Here is a 22,030-nt window from a genome sequence, read left to right on the forward strand (position 1 = left end):
TATATTTTTCTTGATTTATAAGGAGTTTCTTTCATTGTTTACATAATCAACTAATAAAAATGTTAAGATTCTTAAAATATGTTTTGTAGCCAACAGATACATATATACTACATGCCTATTCAATAAAACTTCTTAGTTCTATTATTCCTGTACTCTTTATTTTTATTATTTTGCTTTAATTGACTTGCCAATTTTAAAAAAAAAAGGTATAATATCTTCCCTCTAATTTTTTTATGTGAGTATGAGATTTTGTTCAATATATTCCTATATTTCCAACTAAATATTTCTTCAGTTGATAGAAACATTTTGGCAACATACAGCTTTTTTTGTCTGTCCTATTGAATTTTTTTACTTAGAATTCAGTCTTCATGTTAATGCCATCATATTAGCTTTCCTTTATTTTGATGTCTACCCTCATATGGCCAACCACATAAGGCCTGATGATCAAACAAGCTGAGTTTCGTAATTTACTCTAGGAGTGAAGAAAAACATTTTGACATTCTGTATGGTGTGTCAAGAGGGAAGACTACAAGAGGAATGTAGAGGGTTTTTGGAATTGGTGACAAGCAGTTTAAAACGAGTCTTTCCTTATCAGAAATTAATTGGGATTTGGTAAAGTCTGTCCTAGGGAAGCAAAATTGAAGCAATTTTAAGCGGCCAAATTCTTGCTCAGATAACTGTGAGCAATGTTCTGGTTAGACAACCATTTGCCCAGGTGAACAAAATATATACCTGTATAAACTGGTTTGCAAGAACTTCCAGGAGTAAACACTGGAGGTACTTAACTTCCTAAGTAAGAATATCTTGGAGCGAATAGTTATGTTGATGCGGGTGGTCTCACGTCTCAGTCAAATCCTTTCAAGTTATGATAATTTAGGCAATCTCCACTTATCTCTGACCATCTCTTGATTTTTAAGTATTCTGCATAATTTCTGAAATTGCATATTGCATAACTATTTTTTGGATTCTCTATTCTGTTCCTTAGATCTATATTTCTGTCCTTGTAACAATAGAACCTATGTTTTCTTCTAAGTTCTTATATTTATATCTTTTATTCATTTTAAGCTAGATGTTATATATGGTGTTAGGTAAAGTTTATGATTCTTTTTTAAAATGCATATTCGATTGTTTCAAGATTTTAGACAAGACCATCTTTTTACTAATTGAATTTCCTTTGCTCCTCTGTTGAAAATTAATTAACCCTATACAGGTAAATCTATTCTGAGATTTCTCTTTTTTCCCCAATGATCTATATGTCTATCCTGATGTCACTAACCCATTGTCTTTATAGCAAGTCTTAACATCAGTAAACTAAAGCACTAAAATCTTTTTTTTTTCCCATGGCAAAAATGGTTGCTATTCTATATGTTGTGATTTTCTGTGTACATATGAAAACAGTTTGTCAATTTTTACCTCTTCCCTCCCTTAAAAACTACCCTGCTGAGTTTTCATTTGGCTAGCTTCAAATTAGAGATCAACTTGTTGAGAAGTGTCTTTTTAATAATGTGGGATTTTCCCATTCCTGATATCTATTCCTAATCTCCTCATTTTTTAGATTGTCTTTAATTTCTTCCAGCAATATTTTTGTAGTTTTTAGTTAATGAGTGTTGTCTATATTTTGTTAAATTTGGTAAGATCTATTCCTAAATATCTTATAACTGTAAACAGTAGTATACTTTGATTTCAATTTCCAATTGTTTGTTATTGTATAGAACTACAACTTGATTTTGGTACATTGTGTAAATTAGCTGAGTGAACTTATTAATTCTCAGAGCTTTCATATGGATATCTTAAATTTTTCTACATAAATTATGTCATCCAATATATGAACACTTTTACTTTTGCCTTTCCAATCAGTATTTGTTTGATTTTGTTTATGTTCTTATTTACACTGGCTAGGATATACAGTATATTGTTAATTAAAAGTAGTGAAAACACATATTTTTCTTGTTTTGAAATTTGGATAAAGCCTTCAAAAAAAGCCTTTTTTTTTAAATGAAATATAAAATCGATGTAATTATTTAATGACAGGAAAATTGACACATTATGAAACAAGCAGTTTACAAGTAGGGGCTAGAGGATGACTTCACTTCTGATAGAAAATTTAAAAGTATATATACAAAACACCAGATGGCTATGTACGAAAATATTGAGTTTTTACTCCTGCTCTTTGATTAAAAGCAAGACTTCCCTTTGTTTTTGTGTATTTTTTGAGAAATAATTTCTTCTGAAACAAAAAAAGAAAACAAGTTCCTGGATATCTTAGATGAAGAGTTGTTAAATGCCAGGAGTCCAGCAGTCAAATCCTGAACCCCAGGACAGATCCAGTCAGGGGAACAGTGGTTAAGCCCAGACACAGAGTATCACTTTTTTTTTTTTTTTTAATACTGGGATGCTATTTTCTTGTTTTGAAATTTGGATAAATCCTTTTGCATGTTAGCTGCACATTTTTTATACAAATTCTTTTTCAGATTGAGGAATTTTCATCCAATTTTGAGAATCTTATCATGAATGGGTGTTGAACTCTTTCAAATGCTTTTCCTGCATCTATAGAAATATTCAAATGGTACTTCTTTTTGGATGTGTTAATGTTGTAAATTTCATTCATTGATTTTTCATTTTTAAACTGTATATTTCTGGGATGAAGTCAAATTTGCCAAGATGTACTATGCCATATATATATATATATATATTAAAGTTCGATTTGCCAACATATAGTATAACACCCAGTCCTCACCCCATCAAGTGCCCCACTCAGTGCCTGTCACCCATTCACCCCATCCCCCACCCACCTCCCCTTCCACTATCCCTTGTTTCCCAGAGTTAGGAGTCTCTCATGGTTTGTCACTCTCTCTGATATTTCCTACTCATTTTCTGTCCTTTCCCCTATAATCCCTTTCACTATTTTTTATATTCTCTGTATGAATGAAACCATATAATGACTGTCCTTCTTCAATTGACTTCACTCAGCATAATACCCTCCAGTTCCATCCACATCAAAGCAAATGGTGAGTATTCGTCCTTTCTGATGGCTGAGTAATATTCCATTGTATACATAGACCACATCTTCTTTACCCATTCATCTGTCGATGGACACCAAGGCTCCTTCCAAGGTTTGGCTATTGTGGACATTGCTGCTATAAACATTGGGGGGGGGGGTAGGTGTCCTGCCATTTCACTGCATCTGTATCTTTGGGGTAAAGCACCAGCAGGGCAATTGCTGGGTCCTAAGGTAGCTCTATTTTTAACTCTTTGAGGAACCTCCACACAGTTTTCCAGAGTGGCTGCACCAGTTCACATTCCCACCAATAGTGAAAGAGGGTTCTCCTTTCTCCACATCCTCTCCAACATTTGTTGTTTCTTGTCTTGTTAATTTTCCCCATTCTCACTGGTGTGAGGTGGGATCTCATTGTGGTTTTGATTTGCATTTCCCTGATTTGTATTTCCCAAGTGATGCGGAGCATTTTCTCATGTGCTTGTTGGCCATGTGTAGGTCTTCTTTGGTGAAATGTCTGTTCATGTCTTTTGCCCATTTCATGATTAGATTGTTTGTTTTAAAATCATTGAATTCCATGTGCTGAAAATTTAAGGTTCTTTGGGTCTATATTCATGGGGAATAATGATCTATATTATTCTTTTCTTGTAATATCATGACTGGTTTTGAAATCACTGCTGGCCTCAAAAATGAATTGAGAGTTTGAGCACCTTTTGATGTGTCTGTTGGCCACCTTGATGTCTTCTATTGGTAAATGTCTGTTAAGTCCCCTGACAGGTTTTTAATTTGGTTATTTGTTTTTTGGGGTGTTGACTTTGGTGAGTTTGTTACATATTTTTATATATCAGATATGATATTTGCAAATATCTTCTTCCATTCATTAGGTTGCCTTTTGTGTGTGTTTTGTTGATTGTTTCCTTTGCTGTACATAGGCTTTATTTTGATTAAGTCCCAAAAGTTTATTTTGCTTTTGTTTCCCTTTTCTCAGGAGACATATCTAGTAAGAAGTTGCTATGGCTGATGTCAAAGGAGTTACTGCCTGTGATCCTCTCTGGGATTTTAATAGTTTCCTGTGTCATATATAGGGTTTACCATATGTTTAATAAGTGGAACTCATATAAAAAAACTTGAGGGTAAAAATAAGTGTAGGGAGTATTAATATGTATAACTAATTGAAACTAAAAAAGGGAGCACCTGGATGGCTCAGTTGGTCAAGTGTCTGACTCTTGGGGTCAGCTCAGGTCATGAGCTCATGAACAGGCTCTGTAATTAGCAGGGAGTCTGCTTAAAGATTCTCTCCCTCTGCCCTTCCCCTAACTTATGTGTGTCTTCTCTCTCTCTCTCTTTCTCTAAATTAATTAATTCATTAATTCATTAATTAATCCTAAAAAAAACTTTAAAAAATGAGTTGGGGGTTTTTATCACCTCTTATTTTCTGGAAAAGATTTGGAAAAATTTGCCCAAATTTTCCTTAAATCTTAAGTAGGATGTTTTTAACTACGAATTTAATTTTTAAGTGGTTATATGGCTGCTCAGACTATCAATTTCTTCTATGGTTTGTTACATTTGTATATTGCTATACATTGTTATATGATAATTTTGTCTGTCAGATAATACATTTGTATCTAACTTGAGTTTACTACCATAAAGTTTTTTATAATTTATATATTCATAAGAATGTCATAGTTTGTATTCCATTACTACTCATGTAAGGTCTATAGTTTCTGTTGTATTGTTCCCTTTTATCTAACATTGGTCTTTTTTTTTTTTCCTGGTTACTCTGGCTATACTCAATTTTATTGATTTTTTAATAAAAGAAGAAAGAAAAAAAGAGAAAGAAGAAAGAAAGAAAGAAAGAAAGAAAGAAAGAAAGGAAGAAAGAAAGAAAGAAAGAAAGAAAGAAAGAAAGAAAAGAAGAAAAAAAAAGAAAAGAAAAGAAGAAAAGAAAGAAAAGAAAAGAAAAGAAAAGAAAAGAAAAGAAAAGAAAAGAAAAGAAAAGAAAAGAAAAGAAAAGAAAAGAAAGAAAAGAAAAAAGTCTTCTGGTTTATTTTTCTATTCTTTTTTTTTATTTCATTGATTTCAATTCTTATAATTATTAATTTCTTTTTTCTGCTTGCTTTGAGTTCAGTTTGCTTCTTTTCTAGTTTCTAAAGGTGTAAGCTTACTCAATGAATTTAGACCTTTCTACTTTTCTAATAAATGCAACCAATGCTATAAATTTTGCTCTGGATACTCTTTTAGCTGTATCTTATAAATTTTATTATTTAAATTTGTTTTTTCAGTTTAAAATATTTCAAAACTTTCATTTATATTTCCTCTTTAGTGCATGGATTATTTTGAAGTTTGTTGATTAATTTTCAATATGAGGGGATTTTCCAAATAAATTTCCTTTATTGATTTCTTTTTAAATTCTATTGTGTTGAGAGAATATGCATGTTTTTCCTTTTACATTTATTGAGACTTGATTTATGGCTCAGAATATGATCTATCTCAGTAAATTTTCCACCTACACTTGGGGAAAATTGTGTGTTATACTGCTGTTATAAATGTTAATTAGGAAAAATTGTTCTAGTCTTCTATGTCCTTACTGATTTTCTGCCTTATTTTTCAATTAACTATTAACTTCTAACAGAAGTTTTGATTTCCATCTCTTCAGGACATTTTTTTTTGGGGGGGGGGGTGCCTTCTGTCAGAGACTCACAGCTCTGTGCTGTGTATTGTCTAATTAGAGAACAATTTTTCAGATATTATCTAGATTTTTATTTGTTTAATTTAGGTTGGTAAATCTGGTTCTTGTTACTCAATCTTGGCCCAAAGATGAAAATATTTACTTCTGTTAAAAATTTCTCTGTCTTCCTTTTTCCTTTAGTGATATAGTTAGATAGTTAGATGTACAGCTAGATATATTTATTAACGTCAATTTTTGCAAGACAAAAAGATTACAGGGATCTTTCACTTTTCTTCTTTTCTCATATGCTGTTTCATTTTTTGCAATCTGATAATATTTAAATAAATACAATCTATTTTAATGCAATAATTAATTCAGTAATTTTAAATTCAACTTTGAGAACAAAGTAAATTGATATAGATTGTCCATTTTGTAGAAGAACCTAAACTTGAAAGTTTATTTGAATTATTTAAGTCATATTATTTTTATTTGTTGTCATAGGATTAAACTCTACCCTATTGGATCCTTAATACTGTTATCTGCAAGAATGTGTATTTTGTTACTCACCATAAACTTCTTCAATTAGTGCATTTGCATTTTTAAAAATCATATTTGACTTCAATGGAATAATAAGTAATACATTCAGAACTTTAAGCTAATTAAAAAAAAAGAAAAGAAATCCATACACCAAAATACAGTAGCCACAAATGACAAAGATATCAATGGATTTAAAGCTTTCTAAGGCGATTGTTTTGAACACTATTGTTTCTATAACTAGTGTATCTATTATTCTATCATTCATATTCAATGACACTAAGATAATATTTATTTATTTTTTGTTAAGGAATTTATTTATTTATTCATGACAGACACAGAGAGGGGGGGTGGGGGAGGGAGGGAAAAGCATAGGCAGAGAGAGAAGCAGGGTTCCCACAAGCAGCTGGATATGGGGCTCGATCCTGCATTCCAGGATCACGTCCTGAGCAGAAGCAGACACTCAACCGCTGAGCCACTTAGGCATCCCAAATATTTAAATGACAAATATAACTTACAAATGCCATCGTTATTTCAGTGCATAAAAAATATAAATTCAAAAAGCACCCTAATATTTTCTTCTATTCTTTAGTGAAGCTAACAGAAGAATTTCCAGAGTAGAGTAATTAGCAAATCAATGGGTTAATTTAAAGACATGCAATTTTCAATAATAATGAAAGTTAATATTTCTTATGGGAACTGGCTTAAACTGGGTTATGAGGAGGTATGAATAGTTGAAATAGATTAATTGTCTTTCAAGTTTGGGATATTAAGATTGAATAAAATGCTTTTAAAAACTCTATTAAAATGATATCTTTGTGTGAGCAATTCAGGTCATAGATCTCTTTTTTTTTTTCCTCCCCCCCCCCCACCAAATTCATATTTTAAACAATTTAACTGTAAACCATTGAATGGAAATGATAGTTTATGAGATTCTTACCAATGACACTGAAAGTATATTAATGGTTTTATATACCTTTATACAGATAGATTCAGAATTCTTGAACAAGCAAAGGTTCTTCAGAAGCAGCCCATGTTTGGAATAGACATTTTCAACCAGTTATTTTATAGATCCAAATGTTAAACTTATATATCTACACTCGCATATAGCTTAATTTATTTTATTTATATATAGGCAAATTTGCTCAAATCAGCTTTGAAATTAGACTCTCAGTTTGAAAATTTTGTCAGCTCTCAATTATTTACATACAAACTCTAAGAAATTAAAAAAAAAACTAAGAAATTAATAGTAATTCACTTTTATTTTCATGGTTTCTACTTTTCTGTACCTACCTACTGCTGTAACATCTGTAGCTGTATAATTTGTACTTGGAATGCTGGCAAATGGCTGACTTCCAAAACTTCCTGCCAATATAAATTAATATGTACTATCAAAGGTACCCCCAAGTGGCATAAGAATGCAGTCTCTTGAGTTATTTTTATGGAAGAAGCTTGAAGCAAAACTGAATAGCTCTGGCTCCCATACAGCAGACATGAAAACATTTGTGCCTTTAGTGTTGTCCCTGATGGTATGTACTAATTCGCTCAAAATTATTCTAGTTTCTATTTTAAAATGAATGAGAATGAGGAAAAAAAATGCTTCCATATGTAGGTACATTTATGTATGCTTTTGTGCATAAATATATACAGAATATATCTAGTTATCTATCACCATATAAAGAGCCCTATGGTTAAACTTCTAGGAAGACCACTTGTATGCACCAGTTCTTTACTTTATGGAACAAATATAAAATTCTGAGTAGTCTCTATTAAGATATAATTTTAAAATTATAAATATCTTTCTTTAAATAGCAAGTTTTCTTTTTGCGTTATAAATTATTATGTCAATGTTTATTTTCTCATATTTTATAGAATCCTTTTTTTTAGAAAGATAAACACTTATTTATAAATATTCTTCTAGGACTGGTAAAGATATGGTAAAATATATTTTAAGATAATGAGTAAATTTTGGATATTAAAATCACTCTTCAAATATTTTAACAAATGAGTAAATAGCTACTGTTCCTCAAAGCTCTGATAGCGTGTAGACACACACAATACACGCAACTTTATAAAACATTTTTAAAAAATGATTTTTTAAAAACAGGGTATTTGGGGACACCTGGCTGGCTTCGTCAGTAGAACATACAGCTCTTGATCTCTGGGTTGCAAATTTGAGCTTCACATTGGGCATACAGGTTACTTAAAATAAAATCTTCAAGAAATAGGGTTTCTGTAGAACTCATACATGGATATTTCAAAAAACAAAACTTTTTTTAAGCAAAAAAGAGACTTTAAAAACCTCTTGGAAGTTGGCTATATTTTGACACTGTAAAAACTAATAAACTAATTTTAATTGCTTATATGTAATTTTCTTAGTTAAACAGCACACTTTTAGTAAACTTACAGTTTACATATTACTAGAAGTAGTGGGTAATATTACAGACTTTCTCCTTACCACTTAAATTTTACCACTTGCTACTTTTCCAACCATCATTAAGGCATAAAGCCAAGTCAACAAATCCATACCTGCTTATTATTCTCTGTAACTGGTTTTCTTAGGAAAGAGACATACCCACTTATTTGATTTAATAAAGTTTTATTTCCTAAAATGTACAGTTGGTAGGATTGCAAAAAAACAAAAATAAATAAAAGAATCAAATTATAGAGCCTTATTAAGAAAAATAAGGTATGATGCATAGGACAGAATAAAAGACATACACAATGTTATTTTTGATTAATTAAATTGTAAGGATACTTATCATAGTTATTCCAGGATATTTATTTCTTTTTAGAGGCCCATTCCTTTAGCATAGGCATCTTAGCTTCTTTTTTTTTTTTTTAAGATTTTATTTATTTATTTGAGAGCAAGAGCACAAGTAGGAGGGAGGGACAGAGGGAGAGGGAAAGCAGACTCCCTGCTGAGCAGAGAGCCTGACTTGGGGATCAATCCCAGGACCCAAGATCATGACCTGAGCCAAAGGCACCCAGGTGTCCCATACATCTTAGCCTCTTTGCTGTATTATACTCTTGCCAAAGGTGCATATGACCATTCAATGTTTATTCATTATTTTTTCAAAAGACTCTTCCACTGATGCTATTTTCAGGATTCCAAAAGCTTTTGGGCCAGCAAAAGCTGGCCTGTACTCTTCTCTGTACTCTTTCTTTGCCAAGTCCTATCTCAAGGGCCTTCCGAGTATTAGGACTCAGCTGGCAAATCAGTAAGACTACAAATTAAAGGGTACATATATATTGTGAGCAACACAGCATTGACATGAATAACTTTATTTTTGTGTAGCTATTTAAGTGTAAAAATAAATATCTGATGTTTCACAAACTTAGTTTATTTTATATATAAAATTCATATGCTTGATAGTTTCAAAAATATTTGTTTTAATGTAATATTTCTAATTCTAAATAGTGAATTAAAGAAACTGCTGCTTGGAAAGTGAAAATATATAAATAAATTATAGTGCTCTTATCTCCATATCCATTCCATATTATTGATACCCTAACATCATAAAAGATAAATTGAAATGTAATTATGAAACTCTTGACTAGTTTTTCATAGTGATTAAAATGAGACTAAACAAAAGCACAAAGTGTAGAGGTCAGTTTATTGTTTTCAGTTTTATTCATTAGTTTAATCAATACATATTAGTTCCTAACTAGTTACATTAGATCAATCAAGTATTTATTGTGTGTCTGACTTTACGTAGACAACTTCTAAGAGCTGATGACAATGAAGTCTCAGTTCTAATGATTCCTCTATTTTAGTGAGAGAAGCAGTCACAAAATAGCTAAGAGATATGTGAGATGTGAGATGATGAAAACTATGGTTAAAAAGAAAATACCTCTAGATCTCAAACCAAAATTAGTAGCAAATATGTAAGAAAAAATATTCCAGGAAAAAAATGAGCTTATGCAAAGGTTCTGTATTAGTTTCCTAAGGCTCTTGTAACAAATTCTTATAAATTGGATGAGTTCAAACAACAGAAATTTATTTTCTCATAGGTTTATTTTTTGTTTTTATTTGAATTCCAGTTAATTAGCATACAGTGTAATATTAGTTTCAGGTGTACAATATAGTGATTCACCACTTCCATAAAACACTAGGTACTCATTATAAATGTTCTCCTTAATCCTCATTCCTATTTAACTTACCCCTCACCTCCCCTCTGGTAACCATCAGTTTGTTCTCTATAGCTAAGAGGCTGTTTCTTGATTTGTCTCTCTTTTTTCCTTTGCTTATTTCTTTTATTTCTTGAATTGTTTCTTAAATTCCACACAAGTGAAATCATATAGTATTAACCTTTTTCTGACTTATTTTGTTTAACATTATATTCTCTTGCTCTATGTCTCTGCAAATGGAAAGATTTCATATCTTTTTTATGGCTCAGGAATATATATATATATATATATATATATATATATATATACCTCTAGATCTGTATATATATGACTGTTTATATATGTACATATATATGTATATATGGCTATTTCCATGGTTTGGCTATAATAGATAATTATAAATTCTACATATAGATAATTATAAACATTGTGGTACATATATCTTTTGAATTAGTGTTTTTGTATTCTTTGGGTAAATACCTAGTAGTGCAATTGCTAGATCATATGGTAATTCTATTTTTAATTTTTTGAGGAATCTCCATTGCATCTTCTAGGGTGGATGCACCAGTTCTCATTCCCGCCAACGGTGGAAAGGATTCCCCTTTCTCCACATCCTCACCAACACTTGTTGTTTTTTTATGTTTTTTATTTTAACCTTTCTGACAAGTGTGAGTTGATATCTCAATGTTGTTTTGAATTGTATTTCCCTAGTGATCAGTGATATTGACCATCTTTTCATATTTCTATTGGCCATCTGGATGTCCTCTTTGGAGATATGTCTGTTCATTCTCCTGCTTATTTTTTTAATTGGATTTTTCATTTTTGAGGGTGCTGAGTTTGGTAAGTTCTTTATATATTTTGGATAATAACCCTTTATTAGATATGTCATTTGCAAATATCTTCTCCCATTCCTTAGGCTGACTTTTAGTTTTGTTGATTGTTTCCTTTGTTGTGCAGGAACTTTTTATATTTATGAAGTCTCAATAGTTTATTTTTGCTTTTGTTTTCCTTGCATCAGGAGACATATCTAGAAAGAATTTGCTATGACTAATGTCAAAGAGGTTACTGCCTGTATTCTCCTCTAGGATTTTTACAGTTTCAGTTTTAGAGGCCAGAATTTAGAGATCAAGTTATCAGCAGAGCCACAATTCCTCTGGAGACATTAGTGAACAATCCTTTGCCTCTTCTAGCTTCTGATGGCACCAGATATTCCTTGGTTTGTGGCATAATTCCAAACTCTTCGCTTATCTTCTCCTTGCCTTCCCTGTTTTCTCCTCATGTAAGAATATCTTAAAAAAAAAAAAAAAGGATTTATTTATTTGAGAGAAAGAGAAGGAGTGAATGATGGAAAGGGAGGAGGGAGAGGGTGAGAGAATCCCAAGCAGACTCCTTACTGAGCACTCACAACTTTGAGATTACTACCCAGGCCAAAAGCAAGAGTTGAATACTCAACCGAGTGTTCTCTAGAGCACTCTTACAAGAGCACTTTCATTAGCTTTAGGGCCCATCCATATATTCCAGATAATCTCATCTTCATTTGTCTTGTCCTTAATTTCATTATACCTCCAAAGACTTTTTTCCAAATAAGATCATATCACAGGTTTCAAGAATTAGAGGGTAGTGATTGTCTTTTGGGGGGCCATCATTCTACCCACTACTACAAGACTCTAAGTCAAGGGCACACTTAGAATATTAAACAAAGAATGCTATTATGCTGTCTTAGTGCAAAGATCAGGTGAAAAAAAAAATCATTACTGACAGTATTTAGGATTGAATTGTGACCCCCAAAAGATATGTTGAAGTCCTCACACCCACACTCTGTGACATGATCATACTTGGAAATAGGGTCTTTGCAGATGATCAAATTAAGTTGAAGTCATTAGGATGTCCTGATCCAATATGATTGGTGTCTTTATATAAAAAAGGAAATTTGGACATAGACACAGACATTTACAGAGGAAAGATAATCTATGAAGATGGCTATATGATGAGGGAAGCAGAGATTATACTGTTGAAGCTGCAAGCCAAAAAATGTTAAAAATTGCTGTCTATTCCTAGAAGCTAGCAAGTGGCAAGGAAGGATTCTACACACAGTATCAGAGGAAGCGTGATACTATAGCCACCTTGATTTTAGTTTTCTATACTCTCAAATTGTGAGACAATAAATTTCTGTTGTTTTAAGATACATAGATGTGGTACTTTGTAGTACCATAGTAGCCCTAGGAAACTAATACTGTTATTATCTAGGGCTTTAGGGACAGATAAATCTAGGGCTTTGAAGAGCATATGTGTGTCCAATAAAGACTACGTTCAGCCACATGTAATAGAAAACTCAAATAACAATTTAATTCAATTTTAAGCATGTATTTAAAAACTTTATTATATAACAAGAGGTCCAGGGCTTTTATGACGGGTCCAGTTTTTCATGAAAAATGCAGCTTTCTTTTACATAATCCATAGAACATGGTCTCTATTCTTTTAAGATAGCTGCCCAGTTTAAACAACATACTTATATTCCAGAACACGGGAATGAAGAAGACCAAAGGAAAAAAAAAATGTGCCAGCTGAGCTTACTCCCATTGTAGGAACATTCCTGAAACTACTGTAAAATGTCTGTTTACATCTTTCTAGTCTTTATCTCTCTTCGTAAGGCATGATAGAAATAAAGTTTTGGGGATAATCACAATATAACTTCAAATAAAATCAGAATGCTATAAATGAGGAAAGAGCAGAATGGGCAAAAATAGATATTGGGTAGCCTCTGCAGCACTATATGGATTTGGAATTTTGTGCTGCTAAATAATAGAAACCATTTCAAATGATTTTGAACAGAGGATGCCAAAAACTTACCTATATTATAAAAAGTTATCTCTGCCCGCATTGTTGGCTGTAGATCTTGAAAGAACAAGGTTAAGAATATGGAGATCTGTAGGGACATTTAAACAAGAGGTAATAGTGGCTTAGACAAAGACATCAGCAGTGGTAATTGGGCAAAAGTGGTGATTTGGGCTATTTTGCAAAATTAAAGTTGACAAGATTTTGTCAAGGCATAAATTTGGGGTGTTTACTGTAAGAGGAATCAAGGATGATTACAAGATATGTGTCCTGGGAAACTAGAAAATAAAAATTGCCACTTACTAAGATGTAAGATGGAGGATACTGGTGAAGAGCAAGTTTTATGGTAGAATTCAAAAGTTCTGGGCTAATAAATGGCTAAGTTTAAACTGTCCATTATGTTTGTCAACATAAATATCCAATATAAAGAAGAATTTATGAGTCTGAAGTTCAGAATTATATCAAGGTTGGAGATCTATATTTAGGATAATGTATATATATGTTTTTCTTATTTGTTTTGTAAAAATATCAATATGATAAAACAAACATCAATTTTAAAAAATACAAATACAAAGTTTAAGTTACATTATTGTTATTAGCATTTTAGTGATAATTATCTAGGCATTCTGCATGCATTAAAGCATGCAAATAAGATTATTGTTTTGTATACATACAGAATTTTTAAAAATTATGTAATTTATTATTGACATAAAACAGTGATTCTTTCAAGATATATGTGCAGTAGAAAGTGCTAATCACTTGAAAGTCAAATGAAAAAATCCTTATTATATATGAAAATTTTAGTTTATTAGAAATGTGCTTAAATCTGATATTATAAAAGCCACATTATATTATGATGATATTTATTTAATGTGAAAATAAGATTAGCATGCTTTTTCTTCCTTCTCATATTACTTTCCATTTTGAATTGTGTTTAGGAGTTGGTTTTCTTTAATTGGTTGTGTTTCTCTTCTTTGGCATTTTCATATGTTGCTCTGTGCAGGATGAATTTTCAAGCAGCTAAGGTCTTCATGAGTTATTTTAGAAACTATAAAAATCTCTTCTGCCATTTTGGATTTTCTTATTAGCAGGAGGATTGAAGGTTGTGATTTCTTTGCAGCTCAAGGCAGTTGATCCTCAGTAGGAACAAATGCTCACAGCAACCTAAAACTTGAAAAGATTATTGTCTTTTCATATGAAAACAAAGATTCTGAATGCTACAGATAGCTGCAGGGATTTAAGCTTTTTTTTTTTTTTTTGGGTGGGGGGCAGAGGAATAAACCTGATACAGTAGCCACAAGCTCTGAAGCTATATAGGGAGTATCAATAAGGATAGTTGTTCATGAACATTTCATTTTCAATTAATTTCCTATAAAATAAAGGTTTATAACAGCAAACCATAAAAAGTAAATACACATCAATGTTGCATTTTATATTGCACCATTATAAAATATTTAATTATTTTAAAACTGAATAGTTTTGGGTAGTTCTAGCTAAGTGAATTTTTTTTTATTGTGTATTTTTACCAAATCTAATACACAATTTGGTTGAACCTCAGAAATTCTATATAAGTTAGCTTTGGCTTTAAACAAACTTAGTTTTTTATTTTGAACATAATGGAATACTTTTCTACTGCTGAAATAATGACAGCATAATTGCAAAATAATTTGAACATTTTGTCTTATAGAATAGTGATTTAATAGGGTGTTTGGTATGATTGTGATACAAACATTAAAAGAAATCAAATGATCTGAGAATTAGTCTGTTCTCCTACTATGTGGATACAAATACATCATTTTCCCAGTCTATAAAAATAAAAACAGTTATCCATGATAACTAGCGATCTTAAGAGGGAACTCTACAAGAATCCTCAAAATGAAGGCACTTTCACTTTTCAAGCGTGTCACACTGGGCTTTCATGGAGGTATTAATGATTTTATATGGTGAATCTCATTTTGTTTTTGGATGATTATAACTGCCAAATGTGCCATTTGAAAATCATCTGGAAAACTTATAGTTTAGACATAGAAACAATAATTAATGTCACAAAAATTTAGATGCTATTTATTATTATTAATGTTAATTATTAGATAATCTTTGTTGTCTATGTGGAAAAAACTATGAGGGTAAAGCATAACAAATTAAGCAAAATCAATGATTGTTGGAAATAAACTTAGCAACTGAGGAGATACTGATAACATTAGAACATAACATTGTAAATCACAGTAGATCTGAAATTACATATATAATCTTAGGCCTATGAAATGAATAGTTTCCTTTTGCATATAAATAAATATGATGATCTTTATTTTTTTCTTTTCTGTGTGGATTTTAGTGACAGATTGTGATCATGGTAGCTTTACATTCATGGAAAAAAATAATAAGACAAAAATAATAAGATGAAATAAGACATTTCAGAATGAGAAAAGAATAAAAAATCATACAGAAGGAACTGATCATTTTAGAACTAACAGGCTTAAATTCAATGGTCATCTTAAGGATTACTTATCAGACAAAAAGATTCAACAATTTTTTGCCCAATAGATCAAAAAAGATTGAATGAATCCTGCTGTAAAAGGAACTCAGAATGCACACCTTAGTTACACATGTAGATCTTAGCTTGCTCACCCTAGCTTCTTTTTCACTTTTTCAGAGTGTCATTTTTTCCTTTATATCCTAAAGTATAGATCTGTGAAACATTTTTTAAATTATATATTTTCTTGGCTTCATCCCATACCATGTTAATATTTATTAATGTATCTAAATGATGACCTTTATGCTTGAATCTAGCACAAGTTATATAAACAACTTGCAGTAAACCGTCATCTGAATTATTCCTGTTGAGAATGTACCACTGTGTCCACAATTTATTTATTTATAATTTTATTTAAGTTCAACTAATTAACATATAATGCATTATTGGTTTCAGAAGGAGGTCAGTGATTCATCAGTCTTATATAATACTCAGTGCTCATTACATCATGTGCCCTCTTTAACGGTTATCACCCGTTACCTTGTCCCCTCACCTGCCTCCCGTCCAGCAATCCTCTTTGTTTCTTATGATTAAGAGTCTTTAATGATTTGTCTCCCTCTCTGATTTCATCTTTTTTTTCCCTCCCTTCCCCAGGATCTGCTGTTCTGTTTCTTAAATTCCAGATGTGAGTGACATCATATAAAAATTGATTGACTTTCTCTGATTGACTTACAATTAGTCATGTTACTGTAAAGTAAAATAACAATGAGATGATGCTTTCCAGCATCAGCTTAGTAAATATTAAAAATTGTGATTACTACTTTAGCATTGCAGGGAAAACAAAACTCTCATACTCTGCTTTTGAAGAAGTGAATTATAATAGCTTTATTGAAAAGCAATGTGGTAATTATTAAAATTTAAAACATTAACATCAGTGCCAATCACTCAAGAAGAAACTAATAATTAATAATTCTATAACTATCAAATAAATGTAATTCATAGTTAAAAACCTTTCATTAAAGAAATCATTTATAAGGGCGTTGGTCTATAATTTCATTTCTGGAAAGATATTACCAGAAATATTTTGGTATTAAAATAATGCTGGTCTCCTAAAATCAGTTGGGAAGTATTTCTTCCTTTTCTATTTTCTGGAAAAGGTTGAATAACAGAGGTGTTACATTTGGGCTACTTATGTAAATAAACAGTAAAGACTGAGGCATCAAAATACTTATTTATAATTTTGTTGATTACTGTGCATTTTGTTCACTTGTTGTTCATTGTTCAACAATGGTCCAATTTCTGGGAAAGATTACAGTCTGTGAAAGGGTCAGAATCATCATAACTTAAAAGAACATTAAGACTCAAACGAGATGAAGTGAATAAATTTAAAAAGAAAGTCCTCCGGGAATAAACATGGGTTATTTTAAGGAAACAAGAATGCTATCCATACATAAAGTCCTTTTAAAGAAAACAAATTTGGGGCTTAAAATATTTCACTCTAAATTATTTTTTCAGATATTGATAAGTGCCACTAATATGGTACAAACACCTTTTGCGATGTAAATTCATGTACAAATGAAATAAAATCTCCTTATGTGGTGGAATCGACCTTCCTCCCCATTGATCTTGTGTATTTTCTGTCAGGGTCACCCTCTACTTTGCCTTCAATGTCCCCTTTAGCTCTGGTTCTGCCTCTTGAATTCCCAGTGCGGAGGCAGTTGCAGAAAACAGCCACAGTCTTTTCTCTCTTGCGTTTTCTTGTGTTATTGGGTGACATCAGGCATGGAGGCTGCAGCAGATCATGAGATCCTGAAAACGATCTTGATACTTGTCTTATAAACTGGGCGCTTGTTGATGCTGCCTAGGTTTTGTTTGGGGGTTTTTGTTTTGTTTTCTTTTGTTTTTCACCTTTTGGAATTCCAGAGTTTTGGCCCTAAAACTTGGAGATGTGGACTGCTTTCTTTGTGATATGTTGCTGCTGCTACTCTTAAGTGGGGGAAGAAAGAGTTGAAAGGCGACTTAGGGTGATCTGAGGAGCTCCAGGTGGTCGTGGGGGCAAATGCTGTTTGGTTGGTTGTAGTGATGATACTTGGATAAATGGACTCAGGGAAGATCCTTTTTTATGCTTCTCTGCTAACGAAGGCAAATATTTCTTGAGGACTGGGAAGCTTATTTGTGAAGAGTGGGAGCCTCTGCATTGCTGTGGTTCGGATGGTGATTACATTTAGGAGGCTGGGTCCGGGCAATTCTTCTCTTCGGAGGTGGAGAAGGAGAATATCTCCTCTGTGTTCTAGAAGGAGTGTCTTCTTGAGGATGGTGAGCACCAATGTGGGAAAGGAGAACAGGAAGAAGAAGAGAAAGAAAGGAGAGAAAGGGAAGAAAGGGAGAGGAGGTGGAAAAAGAGGTCACCCTCTGATGGGCAGTGGTGGCAACTTCTACCTCTGCAGCAAGGTAAGGCTCTGGCACTTTGGTGGATAGGCATCCTGGGAAGAGGAATGTGTCTGCAGCCGGCTACCTTTCTGTAATTCACTTGGGACCTCGTGAGTGGCAATTTGCTGAGAGAAACAGCCAGAGTCATATAAAGACTTTTGGTTTTGTTGGCCATACTTGCGTCTTATACCGGATCTGCTGCTCGTACACTGCCACTTTATCTTTTCTTTGGTTTCGATAACTACTTTTCTAGGTTTGGGTTCTGGTGACCTTGTTTCCCCCTTAGTGCCTTTAAGTTTGATCATTTTACTTGAAGTTCTCTCTGGAGAGAAAGAAACACGTCTTTTTCTTGTGCAACTGGATGGTACAGTGTTGATGGATACAGTTGTGGCAGGGGAGTTGCTGGAGCTCACAAGCAGGCACCTTCTTGGATGATTCGCTGAAGAGAACTTGCTAGTCTTACCTGCCAACTGGATATTCTCCTGGAGGTTTCTTTGGTGTGGCCCTAAAACGAGGACTGTGTGCTGCTTCTAGACAAGGGTGGATGAGCATTTTTTCGTCTCATTGAAGATGTACTCCTGTTAGGTCCTGGGGGAGGAGATGCCTGTCTGGTAGAGTTCTGGGGGCAATGGCCACGTTCCCGGGCTAGGCCACCTCTTCTGTATGTGACTGCGATCTTTACCGGGATTTGTGGTGCTGACTGTATTGAGAATGAGAAGTAGACCTCGAATGCGGTTGGAAACTTGATTTGGAATATGGTCAAGTAAGTCTGAGTGTCCTTTTCCCTTCTGTAATTTATTTTTCCCCCCAAAGAAGATTTTCTAGACTAATGTAGATTCAATAGGAAATTTTAGAATGTTATTAGTAGAGGTGGCCCTTTGCACTGAAGCTTCTGAAGGTTCTTTTACTTTTACCCAAGGTTTTGGTAGCACTGGAGTCTTCTTCATTTCAGCAACTGGGAAAGGGTTTCCCACCCTCTGCCCCTCAGCTCTTGGTTCAGGGAAGATGAGACAGAGAATGACCCATCTTCATGACAGGAGAAGTTCCCTGCCTAGGAGAAGGTGTGCTTTATTAGGATCTTTTTGAGCTTCCCGACCCCCTCCATTTTTTGTTTGTTTGTTTGTTTGTTTGTGCTTTTCTTTTTTTCGGTCTTACTTAGCTAATTTAGGCTTTATCTTCCTTTTATTTATTTTTTTATAGATACCAAATTCTTATCAACCCGTCTTTTTTTTTTATTTTATTTTTATTTTTTTATTCTCCAGTGAGTTCTAGGAAAGCAGGAAGGAATTCAGTTATTTTTTCCCTGCATATAACAAGAGAGGCCATACTTACATTTTCTAGTTTTACCTTTCTCTCTTTCCTCCTTCCTTCCCTCCTTCCTTTAGCCAAGTAAGGTCGATATGAATTATTTTGTAGTCTATAGTCTTCACTTCCAACTAGTTGAATATAAACTCAACCACAATATCATTTTAAACCCAAGCATTTCTGTTATTTGTTTTGTTCTCCAGGGATTTATAATCTTCAAATTTACTTTGAACCTGGTTTCTCCTGAGGCCTCTCTTCTTGGCTTACAGACAGCCTCCAATTTGCTGTGTCCCTACATGGCCTCTTTTTCTGGGCAAGCACACTATCAGTGTCTCTTCCTCTTCTTCTGAGAGCACTACTCTTTTTGATTAGGGCCCAATCTTATATCTTATTTAACCTTAATTACCTCCTTAAAGATCCTATTCTAAATACAGATGCATTCAGGGTTAGGCTTCAACAAATGAATTCAACCTAGATGTAATGCAGTCCAGACAGAGAACTGAAAATAGAACACAGTTACAAATTATATTTCAAATTAACAACTATATTGACGAAAATAAATAATCTTCTTTAGTAAAATATTTTATTTATTTGAAAGAGAGTGAGCACAAAGTGAGGAAGGGGCAGAAGGAGAAGCAGACACCCCACTGAGCAGGGAGTTGGATGAGGCGCTCCATCCTAGGACCCTGGGATCATGATGTGAGCCCAAGGCAGCTACTTAACCAACTGAGCCACTCAGGTGCCCCGAAAAGAACTAATCTATGTGACTTTGGAAAAGAGTATTTTGGTTGGGTATTAATCTTTTAGTGTAAGACTAAAGGCAAAAGAAACTGCCCACAAGTACTATTCTATAAATAATATTTAGTAATTTCTCTCACAGGTGTATATATTATAATTCTGAAACACTTTTATATGTATACTAGTTTTAACAAATAAGTGAATATACTGTAGGTAAGTAAAACATGATTTTTCATTGTTGAAGAAATAAGTTCCTTGGTATTATAGGTAAGAACTAACTTTTCTATTGATTTATCTACCCATACATTATATATATATATATATATACTCTGAAAGAGTTCTCAGTGGCTGAAACTAGTACAGTTAGAACAAAACAATAACATCAAGTTGTAAGCTATAGAATCAAATAACTGAGAGTCCATATGTTAAAGATAAATACATCAATGGAATACATAAATTATTGAGAACATGGCACAATTACCTCTTAGAGAAAAATCCCAATGGATAATATAGAAGGAATGAGGAAAATCAAAATTAGAACACCACAGTAGTAATCAAAGAAGGCAAGATGCACAACAAATACTAAAATTTGTGGTTGGAAGTTTGAAGAGAAAGGAGTATCTGGGTAGCTCAGTCAGTTAAGCATCTGACATGTGATTTCAGCTCAGGTCATGATCTCAGAGCTATGAGATTGAGCCCCATGTCAGACATCATCCTGGTTATGGAGCCTGTGTGAAATTCTCTGTCTCCCTCTCCCCTTACCCCCTCCCTTTCCTCTTTCTCTCACCCACTCTTAAAAAAAAAAAAAAAGTTTGAAGAGAAATAGATACTTTGATAGTCTCAAAGAATCTCGAGATATTTCTGAATTATAAAAGGAAAAATAATAACTTTACCATAGAAAAACTTCAAAATTCAATTTTAATCAAATGATCAAAGTTAGTGAGTGCCTTCAGTAATCAGAAATATTATGTCCTCCTGGTAAGATCCAATGAGAAAGGCAATGGTGTATGTTATTCTTGGGGAAAAAACATGCATATTTTCAATCTAATCATGAGACAATTTCAGTCAAGCTCCAACTGAAGGCAATCTAAGCAATATCTGACCAGTATTCTTCAAAAGTATCCAGCTGATGAAAGACAAAGACTGAGGGACTGTAACAGAGTGGAGGAAACCAACAAGACATGTTGGCTAAATGCAGTTTTGAGTCCTGGAGCGTACTGGTGTGGAGGAAAAATATTAGTGGAAAAACTGATGCAATCTAAATAATATCTGTAGTTTAGTTATTACCATGCTGTTAATATTAGTTTCTTAGTTTTAATGATCATACCACGATTTTTTCAAGGTGTAATAATTAGGGGAAGCTGGGTCAAGGGTGCAGATGAAATATCTATTTTATTTTGCATCCTTTCTATACATACAAAATTATTTCAAAAGAAAAAACAAAGGACCTGAGAATTATAAATTTAAGTCTAATTTTTAGCTCTGGAATTTACTTACAATTTCAACATTTACATTGTGATGTTTTCTTGCTCATATGGTCACCATAGTTTATATCTAAATATGCAATACTCACAATTGTTCATTTATAGTTTTTCAGTTACAATTATATTTTTAGGTATACACTTTGATTTCCTTCTAAAGTTCTCAAAGTTCAAAGATAAATTTTATTAAAAACTAAAATTCATGGGCACCTGGGTGGCTCAGTCAGTTGTCTGCCTTTGCCTCAGGTCATGATTCCAAGGTCCTGGGATTCTGGGTCCTGGCCCCATGTCAGGCTTCCTGCTCAGCAGTCTGCTTCTCCCTTTGCCCCTCCTCCTGCTCATGCTCTCTCTTTTTCTCTCTCTCACTCCTCAAATTAATGAAATCCTAAACAAAACAAAACACCCTGAAATTTAGATTATGAAAATGTTTTCAGAAAAAA

This window comes from Canis lupus, chromosome 31 (assembly GCF_003254725.2).
Source record: "Canis lupus dingo isolate Sandy chromosome 31, ASM325472v2, whole genome shotgun sequence".
In the NCBI taxonomy this organism is placed as follows: domain Eukaryota; kingdom Metazoa; phylum Chordata; class Mammalia; order Carnivora; family Canidae; genus Canis; species Canis lupus.